Genomic DNA, 13,487 nt, shown 5'->3' with positions numbered 1-13,487 from the left:
TCTTGGGAGAGTGGTTTTACTTAAATTGCAAAGCTGGGCAGAAGAACATGGGGTGCTAAGTGATTTTCAATATGGGTTCCAAAGGGGTTTAGGGACCATAGAGCAAGGTTTAAATTTGTTTAATCTGCAACAGAAGTATATAAGGGTCAAAAAACAACGCCTATACCTCACTTTTGTTGACTTATCGTCAGCCTTTGACTGTGTGTCACACAATAAACTGTGGGCAATTATGGCTGAATTGGGGGTAGACAATGCTATTATATGCTTCTTGAGAGACTTATACTTCGGGGCTACTGCAACCGTTCGGTATGGGAAAGAGGGAGAATGTAGCAGACACTTTGGGATTGGTCGTGGTGTACGCCAAGGGTGCGTCTTAGCACCTTTTCTATTCTTGCTATATACAAATGTTTTGGAGCGTCGCCTCGTACAGGAGGGCAGGGACATGCCTATGGTGGGGGGAAGGCCCGTCCCTTCCCTTTGGTACGCTGACGACGCAGTCCTGATGGCACGCACCCCAAGGGCACTTCAAACTTTGGTTACATCTTTTAATAGCTTCATGCTTAGCTTGGACTTGAAAATTAATTGCTCTAAAACACTGTCTATGTATTGTGGGACAAGAACAACCAGGCATTTGAAGCCAATTTTTATAAATTCCAATCCCTTAGAGAAGACCGCTACTTTCCCATACCTGGGCATTTTGTTTCATGAAAGTGGTTCATGGACGTCTGCAATTAATGCTAGAACCCTGCTATTCTCCAAAACTATCATGGCCTTACAATGTTTCATGAAAAAGCTAGGAAAGAAACCCATAACGGAAATTTTAACTATCTATAATGCTACTTGTATATCTGTAGCTACTTATGGCTCAGGATTGTGGGGCTACGCGAATGTTAGTTCAATTCAAATCATGGAAAATAAGTTTCTACGCCACATTTTGTCCGTACCTGAGAGCACTGCGACCCATATATGTCATGCTGAGCTGGGCGTGGTGTTTGTGACTGATATAATTATGATTCAGCCAATTCTACTCTGGCACAGGGTTTGGACAAATGAAGAATGCGTGGTTAACCGGGCTATTTTAAAGGACATTCTTGTACTGGACAATATTAACAACTTCAAATGGATATGTTATGTCAGAAACTTTCTTAAAGAATTAAGTTGTGCCCAATACTTTGAGGACCCGTTATCAATGGCACACATATCAAGAAGAGGTTTGAAAAATCTGTGCATTGCTCACCTCAGGGTCAAAAGACAAACGGAGGAAGTAAAAAAAAAAGACGGTTTCTGCTCACCAAGTGATTATAAATGGAGAGAAATTACAGCCATACTTGTCATTATATATGTCCAATCATGAACGTTTCCTTTTAACCCGGTTCAGACTTAACATTCTATTTAGGCTATTATCTTTTCCTGTGATGAATTGTTGGACGAAAGAATTATGTCCTTGCCCATGTGATGATGTTTCCCCACAATCTGATATCCATATTTTATTCTTTTGTAAATTGTATCTATTTTATCAAAGAAAACATATCATTCCCATACTCAAAGAGTTAAATGTATATAGATGCTGCTTAGCGTTTTTAGAGTGTCAGAAAATGGAAACTGTTTTTATGGTAGCATCCCTTGCTGAATTTTTTAAATCAGTTTTTAAGTGTCGTACATCAATCCAAATCAATTAATTCTTTTCATGCTGTATATATGCATTTCTTCTGGGTGTCTTTTTATGTGTTTCTATTATTTTTTCATTTAAATGATCATCTGACCCATGTAAATTGTACCTTTTCATGCTACTTTTATGGTTATTCTTTGTTTTTAACCGAATAAAGTACTTTTGAATCTTGAATCTTGAATCTATAAGTAAACTAAATATGTAAATTGGGTATGAGCCAATAATACCATGTCTGGAGGGGAGAGCACATTCACTTAACACTGGTTAGCACAAAGGCCAGCACAAATGAGGTTAGCAAAATTTAGGAGGAGGAAGGCAAAAGGTTTACGGGAGACCCTGAAAAAAGGGCCATTTCCAACAGACTCTGAGTAAGTCCAATACAAAAGCATTGTGTCTTAATATTTCCCATTTCAAACTACCTTAAGAAAAAGGCCAGCTACAGTCTCATCTCATGATATACGTAGCAGACAATAAAGGGTTGGTATTGTCAGCACAAACTCATACTGGGCAAGGTGATGCAAGATTCTGTGATCACTAATAGACATAAAACATAGAAACAAACAACACTTCAACGTGACATTGCCCCCCTTATTAAGCAAGACATTGTTCACCCAAGGGAAATGTCTCACAAAAGCCTTTAAAAAGCCAGGATAGAACTGAATACCTTGCTCATCACAAACGTTGAATATATGCTATATAGACTTAAGGCCCAACATTATAAACAAAGGGGAATAAGGGCCATTTGTTCACTGCTCAACTTCGACAGCCAGAGGCTCAGGTGGCCTTCCCTATGATCTGAGATCAATTGGTTCATCTGGATATGACCCAAAAAGTATCACCTGAGCATTTGAGGATTATGACAAAGCACTCTATGGCTCACAAAATCCGGAACAATAAATCCTGGAAAGACACTTTCTTTATGGGTAGCAACCTACCATGTTTGAACAAGTGGGTTGGCACCACTGGAAAGGGAAATTTCTAAAGAGGAGATACAACAGCCAGTTTGCAGCTCTCATAGAACAAAGCCCCCAGTGAGGAAAGTTTATAGGGGGAATTCTTACAGTAGACTAAACATGAGGCTGTGGACTGCCAGTATGACACTTCAAAGCAGGTGGAAAATACCAGGAACCTTTCCTCCCTCTCTAACAATCCCTTAATAATGGCAATTGCTAAACATGGAAAACCCCACTTTTGATTTGTAGCTACCACCCAATATCCCAGCAAAACATTGATGGTAGTAGTATTTTAGCAGGGACCGTAGCCATTTGTGAACTCTATCCCATGTCCTACGGTCCTCCAGAGATACCCAGGAAGACAGACTGCCACTCTCTAAATGCCATAAAAGCCTTTGATAGGATTGAATGGGCTTACATCCTTCATACCATTCAAAGACTCGGTCTAGTAGATAACTTGGACATGGTCAAAGGACCTTTCCGAGACCTCACAGCACTGGTTAACTGTGGTAGTTTTCTGCTTAATTCCTTTTTGGTGTCATGGGGTACCCACCATGGTTATCCCCAATAATCACTTCTCTTTCTACCAGCCCTAAAACTCCTGGAGGCAGTAGTCTATCAAGCTAACCACACCATGCGCATACCCATGCATGCTGGCCCTTTAAAAATAATTCAGTATGCAGAAGACATCTTGCTTACCCACACAGAACTCCCCAACGCACTGTGGCACTTGAGTCCACTATTTCCGCTTTCACTGAAGTTTTGGGATTTATGATCAGCTGGGAGAAGAATAAAGCCCTCCTTATGTTGATGACTAAAGTGGCCACAGCTCACTACAATTTACAATGGTGACTAAAACACCTCAAATATCTTGCAATATATATTACCAGAAGTCTGGAATATTGTCTCAACCAATCTGGACCCCCTTATGGTTCAGACCAAAGTAGAATACACCAAATTGGCACATCTCAATCTCTCACCGTCTAACACAGTTCAGACAGTGAAGGTTGTGAAAGTGCACTGGTTCACTTATGGACTTGGTGTGCTCTTGCTCTTGGTCAAGACTCATACCCTTCATTCAAGCTCTCCAGCATTAGACACAATCTGGCAATATGAACTGGTGTTCATTTAACCCTTGTACTAGGACAGAAAAGTTCTCTGCATCGTTATGGGTGTGTAGCCCTGCCCAGAGTGCCCAACTTGACTTATATCTGGATTTTGATGCTGATTTGTATTTTCTTAGGCAAACACAGGTCATGTGTGTGTGTGCCATGACATAGACCTCTCTGACAGATTGCAGATTTGTTGGATCGGGATGTGCGCCGAAAGTGCTAGTGTCATAGAGGTGGAAGGGGTCCACCTTCAACAAGACTTACACAGAATATGCACTGGGATGGCAGCATTCTGTTTCATGATCAGTCATAGTGGACCGGTCCTTTATAACCTGTGTCACTGGAGCAAGGCCTACAGATTAACTCACCTTTTTAAAGTTCTGCTGCTGTGTTCTTAACTCACCATTGGCCCACATCAGTTAAATGTAGAGTGCTTTGCAGCGTAAGAGTGGTAACTCTGCTCTTGATGTATGTATAGGTGTGAAGGGTACAGTACAAGGTACAGCAGTGCAGTACATGCGTGGTAAGCACATGTAATGGGTGTATACCTGCAAGGGATACATAACATTAGAGATATACTTCTGTACAATGCGTGCTCAGTTAAAACAGGAACTGTGTATAGGTAAACTTGTGAGAAGTACAATACATGACGAGTGAAGTGTTGTAACTTGCAAACATGAGGAATGTGGGTACTGCCACAATGTTAGTTTGCAAGTAGCACTCCCTGTCACAACACAGAAAGGCTACAGTTCAGAGCAGTCCATAAAGAATTAATAAATGGGATGAAAGTATGTCTACTCCAATTGCCTGTGTTATGGGACTGTGAGCTTCAGATTCTCTCTGGCTCTGACAGAGAGCCTTCAAGAGGAAGAAGAGAGAGGAAATGGTACACCTCAAAAGAAGCAGGACACCCAACTTAAAATTGGATAGACCCAGAACATAAATCACATTTCGTGTCTGGAAATCAACTATAAGAAGGAGAGGATGGGGCCCCAAAATTTGTCATCTGCCAAGCAGGTAGACAGGTTGTGAGAGGAGGGGAAGTTCTGCAAGACTTTTTCCTGTGACCTGGATTGGGGACTAAGGCCTCCAAGTCTCCCAGTTGCTTGAGGGAACATCACCCAGGAAACCTGTGCTGGTGCCTGAATTATAAGCACCTGCCTGCTTGCTAAGACCAGTGTGCCCTGTGAGGAAGAGGAAAGGATTGGAGGGAGTGATGTATGGTGGAGAGACCAAAGAAGTGGACTCCCGGTGTGAGGTGTGAAGAGACAGATGCTACAACGATCAGGTCATGACCCATGTGCAGATTCCTTTTGGTGACCTCATAATGCCAGGAGGAGGCAGCAGTGCCATTAGGTGCTTCCGATACCTAAGTGACTGCAAGGATGGGGCCTTCCCATGAGAAATGTGAGCTGTGACCCATAGTTCAGCATGAAGCAACAAGTATTGGGCCAGTGATGTCCCCGTAAAAATTAGGATTAGGATGTGTGCATCGCTGCATTACCGGGTTTTCAGCTGGGAATCAAAGAGTCTAGTCTCCTCCCGTGTGCAGGGAGCAAGACTTACTGAGAGGGAGGAAACCCTCAACACCTCTGATCGCTGCTGAAGGTGGCCATGTATGCTCAGTAGAGAATTGCGTATATCCTACGCTATGAAAAAGACCAGATCAATGTGAGTGCCCATGGTCTGGGCGCACGGTAGGGCGTTGCAAACCACCATGCTGATGGAGTGGGTAGAGCTGATCACAGGTCAATCGGCCACCAGCTGACTCGCTGCTGAGTGTACTGCAGACCCAAACTAATTTAGGCTATTTAATGAAAAGTTAGAGTGAACTCTTGAGTTAATGCCTACTAGTGAGCATTCCCTGGATGTGGCCACCAGCGAATGGGGTATTACCTCTAACACTATAGAAAGAGAGGATGGGATAGGGATTTGCTACTGAAACACTAGAGTCCCAACCTAAAGAGGAAATGTTTTATTGTTTATAAATGTTGCACCATTGCTTTGAATGTGTAGAGTTAGAAATAAAATACTTCTTTTTTATTTTAAATTGAAGTATTTTTCTGGACATTGAACTATTGACACTGCTTTGTGTTCTTTAAGCTATAAGCTGTGTTCACTGGCCTGTATTCCCACTACCCACATGGGAGCCTTGGACTGCGCAACCATCGCTACCACTGACAGTAAAGTGCAGAAGGGGTACTTGGCCCAACTGTTCAGGATCCATAGTAGAACAGGCCCCGGAACATCAGGAGTAAAATACCTCAACCACCAGGGTTAGGCCTAGTAAACCCTGCATGCCCCATCTTCCTATCAAAGGGGTTCTGACACCTCTGATTTGTGGTCAATGATGATGGAGATGGTATACTGTTTGATGGTGCAGTGGATGGTTCACTGCTGTCTCTTTGTGCAACATGTGTCGTCTAAGGTAGGATCATCTCTTGCTTTCCTATGACTTTTACTAGTGTGTCTAATGCTGATGCATTACAACAGTGCGCTTCCACCATTTGTCACTTCAGAGTCAAAATTGAGGCTGTAAGTAAGTTAAGGGCATGTGTACATGCAAGTGATTCAAGCATCTGATTTTGCCTTTGTTGGTGTGTGGCATGGTCATCCTGACTGTCAAGAGTCTACTTATCTGATTCACCAAGGTCTTGCGCGGGAACAGAGATGCTAGAACCCTAATCCCCTTGAGCAATGTCGGTGGGTCAGGTCCCTGAACCCTCCCTTCATTACTCCCAGGGAAGGGGGTGTGGATAAAATAACAAACAGAGAAGAGAATGGTCCTGCGAGGGTTCCCTCTGGTCTCTGCCTTCTGGTAGTTTGGTAGATGTGAGGAACCTAAAAACAATAACATAACATTACACTCCTACCCTCTATTCATTACTAGCCTATTCTTATGTGCATGCCTTTTCTCTGCTCACCCACCCTAGTGCTGCAGGACCTTGCTTCTCTTCATGTATTTGGCTTGGCTTCTGCTCAGCCATCAGTTGACACTAATATAACAATAAACACCAATGAGTTAGTTAGGTTTCTTTAACTGTGGCAGAGTTTAACCTAATTAGTTTGGGATAGGGAAAGAGCACTTCACTGGCAATCGAGCATCCTGTTTAAATGGGGTTCTGTTTTAACTGTCTTTTCCTTTTTTATCATTAATAGTTTGGCTGAGGAATAACTCTGTCCCTCTTTTCTCCCTTGCAGGTTTACTGGGTCCTTAGAGTTGTATCTCAGCCAATATGGTAAGTACTCTCTTTCTTTACTTAGTCTCTCTTTGTTTTTACACACGTGTTAAGTCTTTCACGCAGTCAGGCTTGTTGAACTTCCGGAGCCTTTGAATTGAGCAAATATATATATATATATATATTCATTTACATTGGCACATCATTGATAGAAAAAGATTGCTGCCTTGTCACTTAGCTTGCTTTCTCTTGATGACTTGTGCTGCAGGCGCCTCTCGCCCGGAGTTTTTCTCGAGAAGAAACTTGAAACCTCTGGCAGGATACCGGTGAACTCTCCTCAGTTGTTTTCTGTCAGCGGCGAGACGTTATCTTCGAGATTGCCGCTTCTCTATTGCTAAACGCGGTAGCTGTGACTTACACTGGAAGAGCGCGCCTCAGGCAGTTGACGGCTGTCAAAGGTTCCTGACTTGTGAGGCGGGCGCTCGCAATACTCTACAGACTCGCGCTTGACTAGTTGCGCCGAGTCTGCTTCAACGTTTCTGCCTACTCTCTGAATTACTGTAATTCTCCAAATATGGACTGTGACTAAATTTCTCTTCCACTTGACACGACGAACTTCCTCAGCTAGGGTCTTCAGTGAAGTGCGCGTTTTTCATGACGCTCGCGCTTCACATAGTAATCTCAGCAGCTAGGATCTGGAAGACTAGAACGTTCATTGTCCTTTACGCTGGCCACGACGGCGGCCATCTTACATCTCCAGGATCGTACTCTATCTGCCCAAGTGTCTGGAAGGCATCCTGATTTTCTCCCTAACGCAGTTGGATTGGTAATGACAGAACCCACAGCTTGAGTCCTGACAGTACCCCCCAACAAGGTAGGTCCTTCCCTTCTTGGCTTGGTAGGGAATCTCTGATGAAAAGATTTTACCAATCTTGGCGCATGAACATCCTCTTCCTGTTCCCAAGATCGCTCTTCTGGACCATAGCCCTTCCAGTCTATCAAATAATACAGTTTGCCTTTGGGGCATTTGGAATCCAAGATTTCTTTGACTTCAAACTCTGTTCCAGTTTCCAACTGGATCGGTTTTGGCGGTAGATGGCTCCTCAGACTTGTGGAAACCTTTTTTAACAGTGAGACATGGAAAACTGGGTGTATTTTCAACTTAGGTGGCAGTTCCAATTTGTAAGTGACCTGATTGATTTGTTCTTTTATAGGGTACGGACCAATAAATCGAGGTTGAAACTTTCTGTTTCCTTTGAGTCTCAAATTTTTAGTACTTAACCAGACCCGGTCACCTTTAACCAAAAGAGGTCCTACTTTTCTCTTCCGATCGGCATATTCCTTGTACTTTTCTTTAGCCGATCGCAGATTGTTCATTACGTCTTGCTGAATTCGAGACAAATGTGACATGACTTCCTTCACTGCTGGAACTGCCATTTCCATTTGTCGAATGGTTGCATTTGGATGTCTGCCATAATTTACAAAGAAAGGAGAGAAACCTGTCGAGATGTTCTTGGCATTGTTATGAGCAAATTCTGCTGCCCACAAATATTCCGACCAATTCCCTTCTTCTTTTAAGAGGAAGAGTCGTAAATATTGTTCCAATTCCTGGTTTACCCTCTCTGTCTGCCCATCTGTTTCAGGGTGGTAACTAGTGGAAAACCTAACTTCTGTTCCCAACCCTTCCATAAAGGCCTTCCAAAAAGGGGACACAAATTGAGGACCTCTGTCTGAAATGATTATTTTAGGAATTCCATGCATTTTAACGATCTGGGCACTAAAGTGTTCAGCTAACTGTCTGGCTGTAGGTACCCCTTTTAAAGCTGTGAAATGGGCCATCTTTGAGAAAGCATCCACTACCACTAGTATGGTATCGAACCCCTGGCTTACCGGCAAATCTGTTATAAGATCTAATGTAACTGTGTGCCATGGATGGGGGGGTGTGGGTAGTGGTTGTAATAACCCCTTTGGTGCCTGCCGCTCCGACTTCCCCTGCGCGCAAATCTCACATGACTTCACATACATCTCAATCTCTGACGCCATTTTAGGCCACCAATAGTGTCTCTTAACTAATTCCTCTGTTTTAGCTTCTCCCTTATGACCAGCCAGTTTGTCGTCATGACACTCTTGCATTACTTGTTGACGTAACTCGATTGTTGGTAGGTATAAGGCATCTTGATGATAGGGCAAATTTTGGATTATTTTTCTGTTGCTGTCTTCTTCCACCCATTGCTGCATGGCCTCTTCACTCATGACATCTGCAATTGACTCTTGTAGTTGAATGGTGGTTAAGGCTCCAATAATCTTTTCACTGGGGATGATCGGCTGAATGTCGTTGGGAGTTCTCTGAGACTCAGTGCCAATTCTGGATAACGCATCTGCTTTCCCATTTTGGGCTCCAGGACGAAAAGTGATGACAAAGTCGTAGTCAGCGAAATACAACGACCACCTCAGCTGTCGTGGCGTAAGTGTTCGGGCCGTTTTCAAGAATTTTAAATTACGATGATCCGTAAACACCGTTACTTGGTGTTGAGCCCCCATCAAATAATGCCGCCACTCCTTGAAGGCGTCTTTGATAGCCAACAGCTCTTTCTCTGTGATGGTATAGTTCACTTCGGCTGGTGATAATTTTCTGGATCTGTAGGCCACCGGATGCAACTGGCCCGTGGTTTTGTGTCTTTGTGACAGCACTCCTCCTACTGCTTGATCGGACGCGTCAGTTTCTAGATAAAAGGGCTCAGAGGGGTCAGCATGCAATAAAATTGGGGCTGTGGTAAAATCCTTCTTCAATGACTGAAAGGCCCTTTCTGCTTCTTCTGACCACTCAAACTTGGCTCCTTTTTTCAGTAACTTGGTGAGGGGAAGGATCTTCCTGGAGAACTCGCTAATAAATCTCCGATAAAAGTTAGCGAATCCTATGAAGCCTTGAACTTCCTTCACGCTTCTCGGGGATTTCCAATTTGTTACCGCTTCCACTTTGCGTTGATCCATTACAATTCCGGAAGGTGACAATACGAAGCCCAAGAACTCCACTTTGGTTACGTCAAAGGCGCATTTTTCTAACTTCACAAACAACTTATTTTCCTGCAATTTCCGTAGCACTCCTCTCACTTGCTCGTGATGTCTTGCCACGTCGGAAGAATAAATCAAGATATCGTCAATGTACACAATTGCACACTGATCGATAAATTCTTTCAAGACGTTGTTGATGAAGTGCTGGAAAGCGGCCGGGGCATTACACAATCCATATGGTATCACCTGGTATTCAAAAAGCCCAAATCTTGTCCGAAATGCCGTCTTCCACTCGTCTCCTTCCTGCATCCGGACTAGATGATAGGCCCCTCTTAGATCAAGCTTGGTATAGATTCGAGCCCCCTTGACTTGGTCTAGAAGCACTGAGATCAGGGGTAGAGGATATCTGTTCTTCTTGGTTATTTTATTTATGGCTCTATAGTCGATGCACGTCCGCAAATCTCCCTCCTTCTTCGGCACGAAAAAAAGAGGCGATGAAACCGGCGATTGGGACGGCCGAATGAAACCATTAGCAAGATACATGTCCAAGTACTCCTTCAAATGCTGATGTTCCTTCTCGGTCAAGGCATAGACACGGCTGCATGGCAAATTTGACCCTGGCTCCAATTCTATCTTGCAGTCGTAAGCTCGATGTGGTGGTAAACGTTCTGCTTCCACTTCATTAAACACTTCTGCGAATTCCTTATAATCTTCTGGGATTTCTTGAACGTCGATTACACACAAGGAATGTTCAATAGTACATAAGGCCTGCGCTAGGGTGTTCTTGTCGGGTTGATTCTGTGAGCCAAAACAATTTTCACAACAGTAGCTTGAATCCATTACTATAGTTCTGGAACTCCAATCAATGGTAGGATTATGCTCCGTAAGCCAAGGGAGACCAAGAATTAATTGGAATTGTGGGGCATCTATCAAATTAAACTGGACTTCCTCCTGATGTCCTTCTCTGGTCGTTAGCTGAATAGTTTCGGTATGACTCACGATGGGTCCTGAAGAAAGATTTGTCCCATCTACAGCACGTACTGGTTCACTCTTGGCCTTCCGGATTGCTTGAATTCCCACTCTTGTGGCAAACTTCAAATCACAAAAGTTTCCCGTGGCACCTGAGTCAATCATCACGGATACTTCAGTCAAGGTAGTTTGTCTGAATTTTACTTCCATAGTTAAGATTAGATGCGGCTCTGCAGACTGTAACGTGTTTGCGACTTGATGTTCGTGTGGAGTTAATTCCTGAGTCGCACCCACCTGTTCAACTCCCCCCACAGGCGGTGCCATTAGTTTTCCTTCGGCTTAAATGGACCCTTGGGTTTTTTCGGACACTCTCGGACAAAATGGTTTCCGGATCCACAATACATACATTGATTGTTCGCCCTTCTTTTCTCCTTCTCTTCTTTAGTCAGAGGGCCACTTATAGTCCCAATTTGCATCGGTTCCACTCCTGTATGATTGTCTGAGGTTTTAGCGCCATCTGACCGAGCCCGGTCAAATCTCGGGGGTATAGTCTTAAAATCCTTTTTCTTCTCCCCACACCGTTCTCCTTGACGGAAATCTATCTCTAACACTAGGTCTATCAGTGCTGAAATTTCGGTAGGCCGATTGGGAATCTGAGCCAAGGTGTCTTTCAATTCATCTTTTAGTCCACGGTAAAATACTGCGGCTCTCTTACTCTCTGGCCAATTGGTTTCTACAACCAGCTTATTGAATTGAGCTAAGTATGCAATCAAGTCTCGGTTTCCCTGTCGGAGATCTAAAAGTTCGTTATCTACTACCTGAGAAATTCTCCGTCGGTCGAATATCCTTAGAAATTCTTGTTTAAAGTCCTCAAAATTCCGTAGTAAGGGGTCATCTCTAGTGACTAGGGGCATAGACCACGCAGCGGCATCTCCGCTAAGATATGAGAGTATGAAAGCCACTCTAGACTGCGCGTCGGGGAAGATCGAAGGGCGGCACATAAAATGTAATGAGCACTGTGACAAAAATATCTGCGCTTTCTGAGGATCCCCGTTAAATCTCTCTGGAGCTGCCAGTGGGATAACCGGAGAGAGAGAATGTATTACTTGAGTGGTGGACCTATTAGTTGTCTCTAAAACTGGGTTCATGGCTTCCCTCTCTAAACTACTTGGTTGGCGTAGTCTTAACGCCAAGTCCGCAGTTTCTTTTCTGGCACTGATCACTTCTTGCCTCAAATTCCGATTCTCCTCCCTCACCGCTCCCAGTTCCTTCTGTATTGCATCTAAGATTGTACCTAAGGACTGGACATCAATTCCCTCCGCCATCTCTGTTCAGGTGCAAAGGTTACTTGGGCACTTCACTCTGTCAAGAGTCTACTTATCTGATTCACCAAGGTCTTGCGCGGGAACAGAGATGCTAGAACCCTAATCCCCTTGAGCAATGTCGGTGGGTCAGGTCCCTGAACCCTCCCTTCATTACTCCCAGGGAAGGGGGTGTGGATAAAATAACAAACAGAGAAGAGAATGGTCCTGCGAGGGTTCCCTCTGGTCTCTGCCTTCTGGTAGTTTGGTAGATGTGAGGAACCTAAAAACAATAACATAACATTACACTCCTACCCTCTATTCATTACTAGCCTATTCTTATGTGCATGCCTTTTCTCTGCTCACCCACCCTAGTGCTGCAGGACCTTGCTTCTCTTCATGTATTTGGCTTGGCTTCTGCTCAGCTACCAGTTGACACTAATATAACAATAAACACCAATGAGTTAGTTAGGTTTCTTTAACTGTGGCAGAGTTTAACCTAATTAGTTTGGGATAGGGAAAGAGCACTTACTTCACTGGCAATCGAGCATCCTGTTTAAATGGGGTTCTGTTTTAACTGTCTTTTCCTTTTTTATCATTAATAGTTTGGCTGAGGAATAACTCTGTCCCTCTTTTCTCCCTTGCAGGTTTACTGGGTCCTTAGAGTTGTATCTCAGCCAATATGGTAAGTACTCTCTTTCTTTACTTTTGTCTCTCTTTGTTTTTACACACGTGTTAAGTCTTTCACGCAGTCAGGCTTGTTGAACTTCCGGAGCCTTTGAATTGAGCAAATATATATATATATATATATTCATTTACATTGACACATCATTGATAGAAAAAGATTGCTGCCTTGTCACTTAGCTTGCTTTCTCTTGATGACTTGCGCTGCAGGCGCCTCTCGCCCGGAGTTGTTCTCGAGAAGAAACTTGAAACCTCTGGCAGGATACCGGTGAACTCTCCTCAGTTGTTTTCTGTCAGCGGCGAGACGTTATCTTCGAGATTGCCGCTTCTCTATTGCTAAACGCGGTAGCTGTGACTTACACTGGAAGAGCGCGCCTCAGGCAGTTGACGGCTGTCAAAGGTTCCTGACTTGTGAGGCGGGCGCTCGCAATACTCTACAGACTCGCGCTTGACTAGTTGCGCCGAGTCTGCTTCAGCGTTTCTGCCTACTCTCTGAATTACTGTAATTCTCCGACTATGGACTGCGACTAAATTTCTCTTCCACTTGACACGACGAACTTCCTCAGCTAGGGTCTTCAGTGAAGTGCGCGTTTTTCATGACGCTCGCG

The sequence above is a fragment of the Lissotriton vulgaris genome, chromosome 5, assembly GCF_964263255.1.
Source record: "Lissotriton vulgaris chromosome 5, aLisVul1.2, whole genome shotgun sequence".
NCBI classification, from domain to species: domain Eukaryota; kingdom Metazoa; phylum Chordata; class Amphibia; order Caudata; family Salamandridae; genus Lissotriton; species Lissotriton vulgaris.
Note: the sequence above shows the minus strand (reverse complement) of the source record.